This window comes from Tursiops truncatus, chromosome 16, assembly GCF_011762595.2.
Source record: "Tursiops truncatus isolate mTurTru1 chromosome 16, mTurTru1.mat.Y, whole genome shotgun sequence".
Taxonomy (NCBI): domain Eukaryota; kingdom Metazoa; phylum Chordata; class Mammalia; order Artiodactyla; family Delphinidae; genus Tursiops; species Tursiops truncatus.
The window spans coordinates 50,443,976-50,461,370 of record NC_047049.1 but is presented as its reverse complement, the minus strand read 5'-3'; the positions used below and the strand labels follow the sequence as shown (position 1 = coordinate 50,461,370).

Below are 17,395 nucleotides of genomic sequence, written 5' to 3'. Positions count from 1 at the left end.
CTACATATAGTAGAATATAGTAGCTATTCTGTTTCCTTCAAGATTTTCAAATTGTACCTCGTATTACTACATCATTTTAAAATGTACCTTTTTTTGATAAAAATACTACATCCTGGTATTAAAAAGCAAATTAAAAAGAAATAATCTTGACATTCACAAATCACCATTAACATTTGGTAAGTGTTAAACTGAAACAAATAGACTGCCGGGTATTTCTCCAGAAAAGATGGGCTTATTAAGGATCTGCAGAGAATTGCAATTTGGGGTCTGCAACTATGGTGAACTATGTGCAAGTCCCTGCACAACAAGGGAAGGAGAACACTTTCACAGAGAGGAAAAAGGGAGTTGGGAGGGCTATAATAAACAGAGTCCATGACTCTTCATTGGCTAAGTCCTTGCCGGGAAAGAAGAGGAGGCTTTTTTCTTCCTGTTGGGCTCTGCTATCATCACAGGGCATGAGAGCTCCCCTTTCTGGTTCCCAGGCTCTTTGTAATTGAGGTTTCCATTTATTAACTTTTTACATAAGTGTTATTTTAGTCACCTCTCATATTTATGCATACTTAGAAAGGAAGAAAGAAAGGGAGGGAGGGAAAGGAGAGAGAGAAGGCAGAAGAAAGAAAAGGAAGGAAGGAAGGAAGGAAAGAAAGAAAGAAAGAAAGAAAGAAAGAAAGAGGAAAGAAAAAAGAAAGAAAGAAAGAAGGAGGGAGGGAGGGAGGAAGAGGAAAAAGAAATGAAAAAATAAATGTGTGAAAAATTATATAATTGTATTTGTGAAAAATAACTTAGAATTCAGTTGAACTTAAGTGAAACAAAGAGAGAGAGAAAGAGAGCATTCATGAAACCTAAAGGAGTCACTAAACTTCAGAGAATTAACTTTCTTACTTTGGTAGAGCCTTCTAGTTCTCACCCTATCTGATTTTCCTCTCCTTTTGTGCTCCAGGAGATTTACACTGCATGGTGTTCTTTTGTTGATAAGTAGGATCGTGTGACTGTTTCTAGCCAATGAGTTGGAGTGGAAGAATAACATGACTTCCAAGCAAAGCATTCAGTTGCCATATATATCTCTCTAACACTTGCTCTCCCTACATGTTCACCAGGGAGGCTACACAATCTATATAGTGTAGCTGCATGACAATAAAACCAAATGGAAACAGATGCCTGGACCTGTAGCTGACTTTGCAACAAGAAGAAATAAAGCGTTCTTATATTCAGCTACTGAGATTTTGGAGGTGTATGTTACTGTAACTTATCCCAGACTGTCCTGAATAATATTCCACATAAGAAATATTTGGTTCCTAAAACATGCCTCTAGAGTTTAAAAAATATTAAAAATTAACAGGTTGAACTACATCAAGGTACCTTCTTGTTTAAAAGTATACTTTTCACGGTTGTTGTATTTTACACTTCTAACTAAACGGATTAAGTGCCCACCGCAAGTGATTTCAACATGGCTTCTATTCTTTAGTACCTTGAGTTATGTCTTGTTTCTTTTCCTGTTTGGGTGGGTTTTGTCATTCATTAGAGTTTGTTTGTTTGCTTGATTGCTTGTTGATTTTGGTGGTAGGAACTCAGATGCTTCAGTCCTAAACTTCTTGAATATCTGTAATTGTCTCTTTGTTACCTTTATACTTGAATTGACAACAGGGCTGAAGATATGAATATTAGGTCACACTTTATTTCCCACAGAATTTCCTCAGAATTCATTGTCTGTCTACTCAAATAAGTGTTAATGTAGAAAGTCTGAGACCCAATTTCTGCTTAGTTTGCTGTCTGCCTCAATGACTACCCACAAAGCCTTCTTTTTACTTTTAAATTTGATATTCTTAAGATATTTATAAATTGGTGCTAATTTTTCTGTATCAAAATCTTCTGGGGATTGATGTGCCCTTTTGCTCTACAGACAACAATGTGCTTTATTTTAGAAGAAATTTCCTTTGAGTTTACATATTTCATTACATTTTATATTGTATTTGGCCTTTTCCAAGGATGTCAATCACATATGTATTATATTTCTTCTCCCATCCATATCTATGATCTTTTCTATCATAAATGCTTTTTAGACTGTATTCTAATTCATGTTACTTCTACTATGGCTTTCATCTCTCTAATGGATTTTGTTTTTCTCCCATTTTTCATCCTCTTTTTAAGCCTTGTATCTCTTTTTTGAGGTCCTTTGTAAAAGAGAATGTGTTGTCAACAACATCCTGGAGCCCATTCAGAATTCTGTGCCTGAATTCTTTCTGTGGTGATTTAGGTAACTTCTGTCTCATATATTTTTCTGCATCTAAAAGGTTGTCAGACACTTTTTCCTTAAATATACATTCTTTTTATTGATCTAGCGGTTATCTAACTATTCCTCTATCTATATGTGTATAAAACAAGGAAGGAATTTAAACATACAAAATTCAGATATACAAAAACATAACTTTATTTTGTATAGGTGACCTCCTACTGGCTTAAGTCTCTCAGTCTGCACAGTATAGACAAACTTATTCTATACGATATGCTCACATGGTTTCTTGACATTGATTTTGAACATGATTGATTCACCGTGGGATTTTTAAAAAATCACAAAACATTAGTAAAGAGTATAAAAGAACTGAATTGACAGACTCTCTACTTGAACAAACTCAGGATCCTCTGAACTCCCTTCTCATCTAGGGCTCAACCTTGGTCTATGAAGACTGTAGACTCTCAGCACAAACAATGGTGTCCACCCCCATACTAATAGACTTGAACAAACTCTAGCATAATTTCTAACAGCTTAAAACCACATCCCTGGGATGACCCAGGCCCCCTTAAGTTCCTGCCTGGGAAAGCTCAAAGCTGCAAAAAGAATTTACTGATTGTTCTAGCCAACACCTGGACAGAGATGCTGTCTCCCAGCTTCTGCAGGAGCGTAAGAGCCTAACTTCAACATATGCCAGTTAGCAAACGCAGATGGTCTAATCACATTGACCAACCTCCCTACCCACTTCATAACTTTCAACTTCCCTGACTCAGCTGGAGCCCGCATCATTTCTCCTCCCTCATTCTCCCTTTAATATGCCCAGTAACCTTCTCAAAGATTGAAGTTGAGCTCAATTTAAACTGGACTCTCTTCCCTACTTAAGTAGTTACTAAGTGAAATCTATCTTACTTCCTTTAACAAATGCCTGGCTTTGTTTCTCACTGACAGACTGCATCAGGGTATATCATGTACATGAATTATTGTAATAAAGTTGAATCTGTCCAGATTATCCCCAAAATTCAGTACTATCTCAATGAAAGTCTGAAATGCGTGCATGTGTAACTTAACAACCAGATTCTAATTAATACAGAAAATAAAATGTTTAAGAATAGCTACCAAAATTTAAAAGAATTAAAAGAAATTGCCTTACAAAATATCAAGTTTGTTATAAAGCTGTTTTGAATAAGACAATGTAGTACTGACACAGGGAGGTATGATGAGACTGATAGAAGGGAATTCGACCATTTTTAATTTAAATTTTATTTTATACAACGTGTAGACAGTTCCCTGTTCTCTGCATTTAGAAGTATAAACAATATAAATCTGTTAACTCTGTAAGTAATTTTTATAATTATGATGTAACTCTATCCTACCCTTAAAACATTTAAAATAAACGCTTTATGTGCAAAAAAAAAAAAAGACGGGAATTCAAACTCACACACCTACAAGTAAACTTGATATTTGATTAGGATGACATTACAAATCAATGAGAAAAGAATGAACTTTTTAATATATTGATCTGGGACAATTTGTTATCTACATGGGAAAAAATGGAATTAGATTTTAAATTTACCCAATTCATGAAAATAAAACATTGTCATTTGTATAAAGTTTAAAAATACTATATCTATTGTTGACCTAAAACAAATAAACTGCCAATTATTTCTCCAGCAAAGGTAAGTTTATTCAAGAATTGCAGTTTGGGGTCTGCAACCATAGAGAGCCATTTGCAAGTTCCCACATAACAAGGGAAGAACACCTTTGGAGAGGGGAAAAGGAAGTTGGGAGGGCTACAGTAGTCAGAGTCCACAGTTTTTCAATGGCTAAGTCCTTTCCAGGAAAGGAGTCTTTTTCCCTTCCCTTGGGCTCTGCTGTCGTTGTAGGGCATGAGAGCTCCCCCTTCTGGTCTCCTGAGTCTATTTAATTGAGGTTATATTTTACACTATATACTTTGTTATTCCTATGTAAATATATATAATTAAAACATATAGAAATGCATGGGAATGATGAATAAATAAGGATAATAGTTATTTCTAGGGAAGGCGGATGAATGTAGTCAGAGATAGAACACAGGGAGTTTTAATGGTGCCTGTAGTAATTGATTTCTTTAAAGATCATTTGAGACAATCTGAAAAGATACTATCATTCTTTAAATGGCTGTTTGTTTTACTCCCTATAACTCTCTGTATGTTGGAATTATTCTAAGTAAATTGGAAAAAAGAGAATTAACATTCATTGAGCTCTTACTGTGCCGATCATAATGCTAAAAGCCTTTACTTACAATTTCACATATTTCTCACAAAACCTCTATAAAACGGTCATCATTTAGGTCCATTTTATTTACAAAGAAATTTTATCTCAAGAAGGTTAAATTTTTAAAAGGTTAAAATATACAGAAAAGTCTGGTTTCAAACACTGTAGAGGCATTCTGCTAAACCATGAATTTTTAAAATGTGTCTCTGAAGCAAAACATGATAAACCCAAAGCTTTTATTCAAGTTTAATTTGTCTCCGTAAGTCCCTTAAGCATTAATATGGCATGAAAATGCCTGGTGTTTCCAATTTGCCATGGTGCCTTAGTACAAGTTTTTAATACAATCATAAAGACTGTGTGCTAATATGATAAAAAATTCTATCATACGTTTGCCAAATGATATGGATGGTGTGCCAGAAGAAAACAGGAGCAATTTCTGAAGCATCTTCTGAAGTTATTTGCCATTTTCTCCCTCGATGTAGTTAACAGGAAAACTGCCTGGATGTGACTTTGGCTGTGATGCTTACTGTTTCAATTACGCTGCTTCTGGCTTGGCTGCCCAGACATTTAAAACTAGAACAAGGGTTTCAGATTGAGAAAAGGGAAGGGATTGGAATAACTGCTTTCCTTAGACTTTCCTAGGTAAAATCACCCAGTAAGGATGAATATAGAAAGTAGAAAAATCTATTACATTTTTAATCTCTTTCTTTGGCTTTTTTAACAATTTCTCTAAAATACATACTTTGAGGTGAAATGCTGCTGTGTCATAAGAAATACAGATATTTAATATTATTAGTTATTTTCAAAATACTCCCTAGGATGTTCATGCTAATTGATTCTGTAATAACAGTATATGAAATTTCCTACTGTGTCATAATTTATCACATGTTACTATCAGGCTTTTAAATTTCTGTGAATCTGTGAATCTGATTGATGTGAAATGCTATTGCTGTTTTAATTTGTACCACTTGATCCCTGAGGAGTTAGGAAAGAATATTTTCTTTCTTTTTTTTGTTGGCTATTTTAATTTCTTCTGTGAATTGCCCATTCGTATCCCTCATCTACTTTTAAAACTTATTTATTTATAATTTTCGTATTGATTTATAGGAGTTCTTGATGTACTCTGGAATACCAACTTTTTCAGTTTTATATATTGAAACTATTTTTTTCTAAGTTAATAAAATACTTTACATTCTGTGTACCTAGAAACTCTGCCACACCATCTTGTTAACATTTTGGCTGGAGAATGTAGGCATTGGAGGGATATGATTGATGGATACGCTCACTGCAGGTATACTAGTGGCTTAACTGGAAAATAAAAATCTCAGTCCTCTAGCCTTCTTCCTGACAAATTTAAATGACCAAAGCTGGGGCCCTCTGAACTGTCTATTTTTTAAAACGCTATGGTAATCAAGGCAGTGTAATACTGATAAATGAAAAGACACATGTATCAATGGAACCAAAGAGAGAGCCCAGAAATAGATTCATAAAAGTATAGTCAACTGACCTTTGACAGAGGAGCAAAGGCAACTCAACGGAGAAAGGATAATCTTTATAACAAATAGTGCTAGAACAATTAGACATCTATTTGTAAAATCATCATCATCATCATCTTACTTGTTTCACAAAAATTAACTAAAAATGGATCATAGACTTTAAAATAAAACTTCTAAAAGAAAACGAAGGAGAAAATCTATCTGGGTTTAGCAATGAGTTTTTAGATTCAACTAAAGTAAAATTTATAAAAGAACAAACTCATATTTTCAACTTTATTAAAATCAAATACTGAAAAACTTCTGCTCTATTAAAGGCACTTTAAGGGAAACAAAAGAGAAGCCACATACTAATAGAACATATTTGCAAACCACATAACTGATTAAGGGTTTTTATCTAAAATACACCAAAAAATCTTAAAACTCAACAGTAAGGAAATAAACAACTCAATTCAGAAATAGGTGAAAAATCTGAGCAGGTATCTTACCAGAGAAGATATGCAGCTGAAAAATAAGCACATGAAAAAATTCTCAACATCAGTTGTTATTAGGTAATTGCAAATCAAAACAACAATGAGGGGCTTCCCTGGTGGCACAGTGGTTGAGAATCTGCCTGCCAATGCAGGGGACACGGGTTTGAGCCCTGGTCTGGGAAGATCCCACACGCCACGGAGAAGCTAGGCCCGTGAGCCACAACTACTGAACCTGCACGTCTGGAGCCTGTGCTCCACAACAAGAGAGGCCACGACCGTGAGAGGCCTGAGCACAGTGATGAAGAGTGGCCCCCGCTTGCCGCAACTGGAGAAAGCCCTCGCACAGAAACAAAGACCCAACAGAGACAAAAATAAATAAATAATTTAAAATGAATATCTGCTTATTAAAAAAGAAAATGCAAATTGTTTAAAAAAAATAAAAAGATGATTCTGGTAACAGGAGAGATTAGTGGTCTTCAAACAAAACAAACAAACAAGAAAAACAATGAGATACCACTAGATACTTACTGGAATGGCTAAAATCCAAAAAACTGAAAATACAAAATGCTAGTGAGGATGTGGAACAACTGAAATTTTCATTCATTGTTGGTGGGAATGCAAAATGGTACACCATTTTGGAAGTTATTTGGGCAGTTTTTTACAAAGCTAAATAGAGTCTTAACATATGATCCAGGAATTGTACTCCAGGATATTTTTTTCCAATTGACTTGAAAACATATGTCCACACAAAGATCTGCACATGAATGTTTATAGCAGCTTTACTCATAACTGTCAAAAACTGGAAGCAGCTGGAAGGAAGATGTCCCTCAGAAGGTTAACGGATGAACAAATAGTGGTATATTCATACAACAGAATGTTATTCACCACTTTAACATATATGAGCTATCAAGATATGATGGAATTTTAAGTACATCTTGCTAAAGGAAAGAAATCAATCTGAAAAATCTACATATTGTATGATTCCAATTATATGACATTCTGGAAAAAGTACAATCACGGAAACAGAAAATAATAAGTTGTATAAAAATCATGTTTTTTATTTTCTGTATTCTATGATACTTTGACATTTTGGGGCCTTGTGAACTCAGGGAGATATTGCCTCTCCCCAAATTAGCTAATTCCTAGAGACAGCAAACAACTTATTTGAAAGCATGCATTTAATACGTAAACCAAGCAATCCTGAGCTCTCACCCCAACCACATCCTTCATCTAACTCTCACACACTGAGCAGATGAAAATGGCACCTGATCGCTGTGCTCATGAGAAAGATCTTGTATAAAGTCTAATTGAGGGATGTCCTATAAACACCTACCCAGTAATCCTCAAAACTGTCAAGAAAATCAAAAACAAGGAAAGTCTGAGAAACTCCACAGCCAAGCGGAGCCAAAGGGAACATAGCAACAAAATGTAGTGTGGTGTCCTGGATGCGATCCTGAAATAGAAAAGGTAAAAACTGAGGAAATCTAAATAAACTACGAATTTTAGTTAATAATAGTGTATCAATATTGCCTTATTAATTATAATTAATATCATCTAATATAAAGGAAACTGCAAGATATATGAGAATCCTCTGTACTATCTTCTCAACTTTTCTATAAATCTAAAACTCTTCTAAAAATAGTCTATTTAAGATAGCTAGTGGGAAGCAGATGCATAGCACAGGAAGATCATCTCAGTGCTTTGTGTCCACCTAGAGGGGTGAGATAGCGACGGTGGGAGGGAGACACGAGAGGGAAGAGAGATGGGGATGTATGTGTATGTATAGCTGATTCACTTTGTTATACAGCAGCAACTAACACACCATTGTAAAACAATTATACTCGAATAAAGATTTTTTTTAAAAAAGCCAATTAGATAGATAAATAGATAAATAAATAAAATAGTCTGTTTAGAAAAGGAAATGTGACCAATTTCCACACTAAGGGAAAGCCTCATACACTCAAAATACTTCAATATCAGAGAAGAGCACTGTAATTTCTGACACCGGTTTTACAAAATATATCCCAACCGCACTGAAGAATTTAAATAGAATACATTCTACTAAATATTTCCAGAATTCAAGGTACTTATACATAGGAGAAAGCTTTAAAAACAGAAGGTTCATGATCCTGCATATTTTTAAGAAGAGAGAGAGAGAAACAAAGATTACCAAGAATAATTTATTGAAATAGCTGATTTCTTGAATTATGAAAGAATATTCCTTCCCTCAGAATTTCTCCAGGTCTATATAATCCACGGGCACACAGAACTTTAGGTAAAGTAACATGAGCACCCTAGTTATCCAACAATATGTTTCACAGAGCAGACAAGTGGAGAGAGGAAGTGGATGGTTCAAAATTGAATCAATTTACTTACAAACATAACCCTCAAAATATCTGTGAGATTGTCTTAAGGCAAAAGAATCAGATTGAACAACTGATTCTGTTAACCATGGCATGTTAAGCAAATCACAGGGCTACCAGGAATGATGTCTTTGGGTTATCATCCAGATGCTATGATATACAGGTGGAAAAAATAGCCACCCAAAAGGCGATTTAGGTGCTCACTTGGCAGTACGTACATTAAAATTGGAACAATACAGAGATAAGCATGGTCCTTACACAAAGACGACATGAAAATTCTTGAAGCAACTCATATTTTGGAGAAACGAGAGTTATTGTTTAGTGGGTATGAAATTTCTGTTTGGGATGATGAAAAGGTTCTGAAGATGGATGTTGGAAAAGTTCTGAAGATGGATGTTGGTGATGGTTGTGTAACAATGTGAATGAATTTAATGCCACTGGACTATACACTTAAGGACGGTTCAAATAACAAATTTTATGGTATATATTTTTTATCATAATTTTAAAAAAGAAAGGATCTGGGAAATACCAGAAAGGTCCAATTCCTCTCTAAATGGCTCTCCTAACTTAATTCCAGGGCTGTGAAATTTTTGTTTGTACAATTTTTCTTGAGTTAAAGAACCATATAGTCAGTCTGCTATTCTTTTATTAAATATATTTTTATTACAATTGTTGATTTACATGCAGTTGTAAAAAATAATATAAAGATGCCATTACACATTATCCAGTTCCCCCAATCATAACATCTTGCAAAACTATAGTACAATACAATAACCAGGATACTGAAATTTATAGTCAAATTACAGGACATTTCCATCTCACAAGGATCCCTCAGTTTGCCCTTTTATAACCTAATTCATTTCCCCCTTGCCCCTACCCTCTCCTTAACTGTTGGCAACCACTAATCTATCTTCCATTTCTATAATTCTGTCATATCAAGAATGTTATATAAGTAGAATCATACAGTATGGAAGTTTGGGGAATTGGCTTTTTTTATACTCAGCATAATTCTTTAGAGATTCATCCCCATTGTTGTGTGCATCAGCATTTTGTTCCTTTTTATTGCTGAGTAGTAGCAGTCTATGATATGTGGGTATAACAGTTTGTTTAACTATTCACCTATTGAAGGACATCGGACATCTGAATTGTTTCCAGTTTGGGGCTATTACAAATAAAGCTGCTAAAAACATTGCCGCACAGGTGTTTGTGTAAGCAAAGTTTCCATTTTTCTAGGATAAATGTGTAGCAGTGCACTTGCTGGGTCATATGGTAGTTAGGTGTTTAGTTTTATAAGAAACTGTCAAACTGTTTTCCAAACTAGCTGTACTTTTTACATTCCCAGAAGCAATGTATGAATTAGTTTCTCCACATCCTTGTCAGTGTTGGTGTTGTCACTTTTAAAAAAAATTATTTTGGGCATTCGGATAGATGTGTAGTGATATCCTTGTGGTTTTAATTGTCATTTTCCTAATGGCTAATGATGTGGAACATCTTTTCATATGTCATCTTTATATTCTTCAGTGGAATATGTCTTATTTTGCCCATTTTCTAATTGAATATTTTTTTATTTTTGTTGAGCAGTAAGAGTTCTTTGTCTAGATACTCTTGGATATGCTGTATATTTTGTTTGTAAATATTTTCTCCACACTGTAGCTTGTCTTTCTATCCTCCTAACTGAATATTTCATAGAGAAAAAGTTTTTTAATTTTGATAAAGTCTAATTTATCAGTATTTCCTTATATGGATTATGTTGCTACTATCAAGTCTAAAAACTTTTTGCCTCACTCTAGAACTTGATAATTTTTTTCTGAAAGTTTTATATTTTTGCATTTAATGTATAAGCTCATGATCAATTTTGAATTAATGTTGTATAAGGTATGAGACTTACATAAAGGTTTATTTTTATGCCTATAGATGTCCAACTCCTCTAGCACCGCTTGTGGAAGAGGCTGTCTTTTCTCCATTGAATTGCTTTTGCACTTTTGCCAAAAATCAATCAGGCATATTTATATGGGTATACTTCTGCTTTCCTATTCTGTTTCATTAGCTATGAACCTATCCCTTCACCGATAGCACAGAGTCTCGATTACTACAGCTATATAATGTCTTGAAATTGAGGACACAGATTCCTTTCAAAATTGTTTTATTCTAGTTCCTTTTTCTTTCCATATAAATGTTAAATTCTCTGTCTATATCTACAAAAATATTGTTGGGATTTGACAGGAATTGCATTAAACTCATATTAATTAGGAAAGAATTGATATCTTTAATATAATGCATTTTCCAACCCATGAACATGATACGCTTTCTTTGATTTCTTTCTTCAGCATTTTCCAATTTTCAGCACACAAGCCCTAAACATGTTTGATAGATTTACATCAAAGTATTTAATTTTTTGAGCAATACTGTATGGTATTGTATTTTTAATTTTGATGTCCCAATGTTCATTGCTAATATATATATAATCACATATCAGTTCTGGAAATGTTATCATAGATTCCTTGGAATTTTCTATGTAGACAATCATGTCATATGCAAATAAGGACAGTTTTATTTTTTCCCTCTACAGTCTATATGCTTTTATTTCTTTTTCTTGCCTTATTGAACTGTCTACAACACCCAGCATTATGTTGAGTCAGAGCACGAAAAGAGACTTCTTTGCCTTGTTCTCAGTCTTACGGGTAAAGCACTCACTCTTTCATCATGATGTATAATATTAGATGTAGGTATTTTACAGATGCTCTTTATCAAGTGGATGAAATTCTCCTCTATTCCTATTTTTCTGAGTTTTTAAAAGAATAAGTGTTGAATTTTGTCAAATGCTTCTTCTGCATCAAATTATATAATTATGTAATATTTCTTCTTTAGCCTGTTAATATGATGGATTACACTATATATATATATACTATTTGCTAATATTTTGTTAGAGATTTTTGTGACTGTATTCTTAAGGAATATTGATCTTTGTGGGGTTTTCTTTTTTTTTTGGTACTATTTTGGTATCAAGGTAATAGTAACTTCATAAAATTAATTGGGAAGTGTTCCTTCCTCTTCTATTTTCTGGAAGAGGTTGTATAGTATTGGTGTTAATTCTTCTTTAAACATTTGGTAGAATTATCAATGAAATCATCTAGTTCTGGATATTTCTTTGGGGGAATTCTTTTCATTACAAACTCAATTTCCTTAATATTTATAGGACTCTCTAATTTTTCTATATTGGGTAGATTATGATAGCTGTATTTCTGAGGAATTAAACTATTTCATTTAAGATACCAAATTTGTGTGTGCACAGTTATTCATAATAATCCTTAATTATCCTTTTGATATATGGAGGAACCGTAGTGATATCTCCTGTCATTTCTGACATTGGTATTGACCCTTCAGGTCAATAAAAACAACCATATCTGCTGACACCCAAGAATGAGAGGGGTTCCTTGTTAGTGTTGACAGGGGTGAGAGTTCTGGCTCCCCTCTAGGCAGGACTGATATCTCCTTGGGAGGGTTAGGAGAGTCCCTTACTGCTTCCTGTGTGGCCTCCACTGAGACAGGGGAAGAAGAATGGCTTTATCACCTCTGGGCAGTGGGAAAAGTTATAATGTTCCACTAGGCCCTTTTAGCAACTCTTAAGCAGGGAGGGGGAGGGATGCCTTGTTTAAAAGAAATCTTAAATGTCACTAATACATTAGTCTTACTCGGAATTAAATGAGCCATTTCTAATAAGGGGCCTGTTTCTTTCCAGCTGAGCAATCCTGGGCTCTTCCTCTGTGAGTGAGGCCAATAGTCCTTACCCTGCCAAACTCACAGGGGTGTTATAAACTCAACAGATTTTATATTTTCATTATATATTTCTATGACAACAGATTCTGTTATCATATGAACATAAAACGGTATGTTTATACTGTATAACCCTTACAATTATTTTGTGGACTATTTCTGGTGCCATTTTCCTCCATTTCCTTTATTCTTAGGAATACTCCTTGAAAAACAAAACAAATAATCTTGTCAGATATACAGGTAAAGATGTACATCTAATAAAAAAGGCCCTTAACATTTATTTTACATCTTAGTAAGTACTGAGTATTCCAGAGTGAACTTAGGGTGGGAAACTGATTCTCCTGACCCACAAATCCTGATGCCAAAAGTCTTTTCCAGACTAGGTAGATGAGATATGGTAATACATCCTTCCACTGTTTGCTTCTCCTGGGACTTCAATGCACATGCTGAATGGTGAAACCAGCTAGAAACTCCCTTTCAGCTTTACACAGAGTTAAAACTGAGACTATAATAGTATTACCTGATAGGGCAATTGTGAATATTGAATGAGTGAAGGGCCTAGAATGGTGTTTGAGTAAGTGCTCACAGAGTATAAATTCGGATCACCATCCTCTGCAACAGCAGCGACGCTCTTACTCAGATGGCTTGGGCTAGGGCTGCCTAATTGCCCAGGATCAAGTAGTAAATCTTATGTTTTACTTTTACCCAAGACTCTCAGGAACAGGAGAATCCCAAGAGCTTTCTCAAGTAGCACCAAGGGAAGCCCCCTTTAACTCCATTTATTGGCTCTTATGATCATGTCTCTCTTCTATCACCTATGTTTCTCTTGGCCAAAGAATCCCTTCCTGTATCCTATATCTATGAAAGTAACCAGTGATTTGATTGCCATTTTTTCCCCATTAGTCTAAAGAATATATCCTAGTGTTTCAAATGTGATAGTGCCAAAGAAATGGTAACACACTTTCCAAATATAACCTATGCCCACAAGTAATCAATTTTAGCAGACCCCTTTTCCTCCATGGAGAAGTGGTACACCTTGGAGGGGCTGCCTGGCTCATTCCCACACTCTGTAAAGGGTACCCAGTACAAGGGGAAGCCCCAGGTGACTGTGTCTCTGCCACGTGACCTTTCCCCTTGAACAAGTAGGTATCTGGAGACTTTCTCTTACAGAAGCCCAAGCTTGACACAGCACAGACACCATGTCATGTGACGTGAGTCACATTTGTGGTAGTGCCAGGATAGAAAGTTTACGAACTTCTGCTGCTGAAGTTCCCAGAGCTGCCCTGATGCCTCCTTCGTGACTTAATATCCAGCTCTGTTGTGATTACACAAGACACTCCAGGATGCTTCCCATAACATCTCCTATTTTCCTCAAGCCAAACACAGTTGATTTCTATCAATTACAACCAAAAACTAACAAAAGGTAACACATCTAATCTTTTTGCCTGTGAGCCAAAAATAGTAGGGAATTCACTAGGGTATTAAATGAGGATGAAGACAAATTTCATCCACTTTACAATTTTGCTGAGGACTGGCAATGTTTCAGCCTCTGGTGTAATCACTGACATTTGTGATGGAAAACAGAATTTAGGGATTTTTAATCCTATTTTCCCTCAGTTGGCTGTGAAGCTCTGTCCTTTGATTCACCTTCTTTGCAGTTTGCCATTAATTGTATCTTTTTGTTTTCCAATAAAGAAAATGGGCAATAAATAATTTTTCCAGAAAGTGAGTACATTCATTTGTTAATTTAGAAGTAATTATTGAAGAACTGGTATTAGATAGTAATTTGAGTTTATAAATTAATTTCAAGGACAATATTGGGTTGGACAAAAAGTTTGTGCGTATTTTTTCATGAGGTGTATGGAACGAACTTTTCAGCCAACCCAATATTACTTTCAATCCACATGAACTACTTATGGGATAAATATTGATAAAATGGGAATAGTAATAAATATTTGCTCATTAAGTTGATCATTTCATAATTAACTAGTATAAGTAAATTCTAACTTTTCAAACATTTACTAATAACCTGGAGACTCCTAGGAATTAGAAAGGTAGGGATGACAAAGAATGCAATTTCTAAAGTTAAGTTCAAAACTAAAAAAATAAATTCTAGTTATTTGATAGCCAGAAAAGGGGAGCGACGTTAAAAAAATATTTTTAAATGGCAAATTTGCCATAGGTATCTAGCTCCTCTTCCATCTCCTCAACCCTCTTCCCACTGAAATCATCCCAGGAATAAGAAAATAGGGAAAAGGCTGAAGCAGTAAAAGGTACACCTATAATACTAAGTGAAAGAAGCTAATCTGAAAAGTAAACATACTGTTATTGCAACTATGTGACATTCTGGAAAAGACAAAACTATGGAGATGGTAAAAAGATCAACAGTTGACCGAGGTTAAGGGAGTGGGAGGGATGAGGGAGCACAGAATATTTTCAGGGCAGTGAAACTACTCCGTATATGAGGGTGGGTACATGTCATCACAAATTTGTCCAAACCCATAGAATGTACAACACCAAGAGTCAACCCTGATGTAAACTACAGGCTTTAGTGGATAATGTTGTGTCAATGTAGGTTCATCAATTGCAACAAATGTACCACTCTGGACGATAATGGAGGAAGCTATTATGCATGAGTGGGGGCAGGGGGTATATGGGAAATCTCTGTACCTTCCCCTCAGTTTTGCTGTGAACCTGAAACTGTTCTTAAAAATAAAGTCTATTTCAGGACTTCCCTGGTGGTCCAGTGGTTAAGACTCTGGGCTTCCACCGCAAGGGGCACGGGGTCGATACCTGGTTGCGGAACTCAGATCCGGCGTGCTGCACAGCGAGGCCAAAATAAAGTCTATTTTTTCTAATGGAACAAAAAGAAATAGGTGCACCTGAAAGCCAAAAACTTCAATGACATTTTGTTTCCTGCAGCATGAGTACTACCAGACTGCAGGTTAAAATTTAAAAAAAAAAAAAAAGGCAAAAAGTAAACTTATGATCCTCCTTTCCAATAAAGTAGCTCATCCTCATAGGAAGAAAGCTGAGAAAATCCTGATGAAACTCCATCCAAAAACAACCTCAATTTGGAGAGTCAGGCACTGAAGGAGAAGAGGAATCGGGGAAGTCCTTTCAGAATCCCTCCTACGTCCATGGATGCCCCAGGGTCCACACATACATGTCCCCAGTAGAAAACTCTCAGAGCATGGCTATCAGCATCACCTGGAGTTAAGCCAAAGTTACTAACTTTTATTGCAAAAAAAATTATTCCAGTTAAAAAATAAAATAAAATAAAACAAGAATGTCTAGACTGAATAATAGATGGGTACAAATGGCTCTGCCTTTCTCCATACCACACATTGACTGCTGAGTGGTCAATTGCCACAAAAACTAGTCCCCTTCTCCTCCCAGAATGTGAGTGAAACTTCTCAGCAACTTCAGTCAAAAGCCCGGTGAAACATGTCCTAATGATAGAGATGCCCAAAAAAGGGAAGGGTGCTATGGATTTGACAAAGCAACAGGGCTCTCTTTCTAAAATGTCATCAGAATGAACATTCACATTACCATTAATTTGGCTAGTTAGGCTTTTGTTTTCTTCAGCATACTAGGTCCAAGGAAGTTACATCTGGCAAGGGCCACTGCAATAAATACAAATGCTTTAGTTCACTTCAGTTCCCGTTAATATTCTTTGGTTATTCATTCAGCTGTGGCTCTAATGCAGTTGTCCCGGTAAGGAACTGTTATTAAAAACCTGCTAATTAAATCACTTTGATTTTAAAGTGTATTAATTCAATATTCAACAAATGTTTGTTTGTTTGTTTTTACTGCAAATCATATACCAGGGGATATATGGGGACATAATAAGCAAAAAACAGAACGAACTATAGGAGAAACATATACACATGAAACAACCACATAAACACGCACTTACAAAGTACGACATAGCCTGTGATGGAAAATGAAAGAGTCTGCTAGGAGGACCAGGTCTGGAGGTCAGGGAAGGCTAGTGCTGAGATCTAAAGGATGATCTGCAGGCAGCTGCTATATGTGCACCACAGTAGGTTAGCTCTTCTCTGTGAAGCTGAACAAGACACAGTACTGGGCCCTAAAGCTCATGAGACGCATTTGTCCTGGACCTTGAAGAATGAAAAGACTTTTGATATGGGGATGTATATATACATGTAGCTGATTCACTTCATTACAAGCAGAAACTAACACACCATTGTACAGCAATTATACTCCAATAAAGATGTTAAAAAAATGCAATAAATATAATATTTCACATTTTTCAATATAAATAATTGTAGTTTCTTAAAAAAAAAAAAAAGAATGAAAGACTTTCAAGGATATAGAACAAAGGAAGGGGATTCCAAACTGAGGGAACCAGGGAGGATTTTTCCACTTTCTAACATAGTATCTTCTAAATACAAAGGAGTAGGAGACATCTAGCGCCCATCAGATAGAGAAAATCCTTTCCGTATTACTTATCAATTAATTTCTAAAAGTCCTCCCGAGACTCGCCCAACTATGTACTGAAAATGCCTACCTGGGGCACAGCCAAGTTCAGGGCTCACTCACCCATGTGCTTTGCCCTCTCAAACTAAAATACTTTTATTCTGCCTTTCACAGAAACAAGCAAAGCAAAGGTTCCTGAAGAGATGGTGCTCTTGACCAGCTGGGGGACCCAGAAGACCATAACAGAATCCATCACTGCCCTCCTTTACCTAAGGTTAGGATTTTCACAGAAAGAGGGGGATTACCACAGGGCTGCTTCCATCAGCAGACCCATCCATTGTTCACAGGCTTTAATTTTAAACTCCA

The 17,395-nt window shown here is 35.6% G+C and overlaps 1 long non-coding RNA gene and 1 other non-coding gene across 2 annotated transcripts in view; one reads left to right on the top strand and one right to left on the bottom strand.

Annotated features, from left to right (window-relative positions):
* Positions 1-17,395, bottom strand: part of LOC109548427 (uncharacterized) — a 436,971-nt gene that overhangs the window by 151,305 nt on the left and 268,271 nt on the right. The window lies entirely within an intron of this gene.
* LOC117308565 (U6 spliceosomal RNA) lies at positions 9,009-9,111 on the top strand. The gene has a single exon (XR_004522665.1). It is a non-coding gene; the product is annotated as a U6 spliceosomal RNA (small nuclear RNA).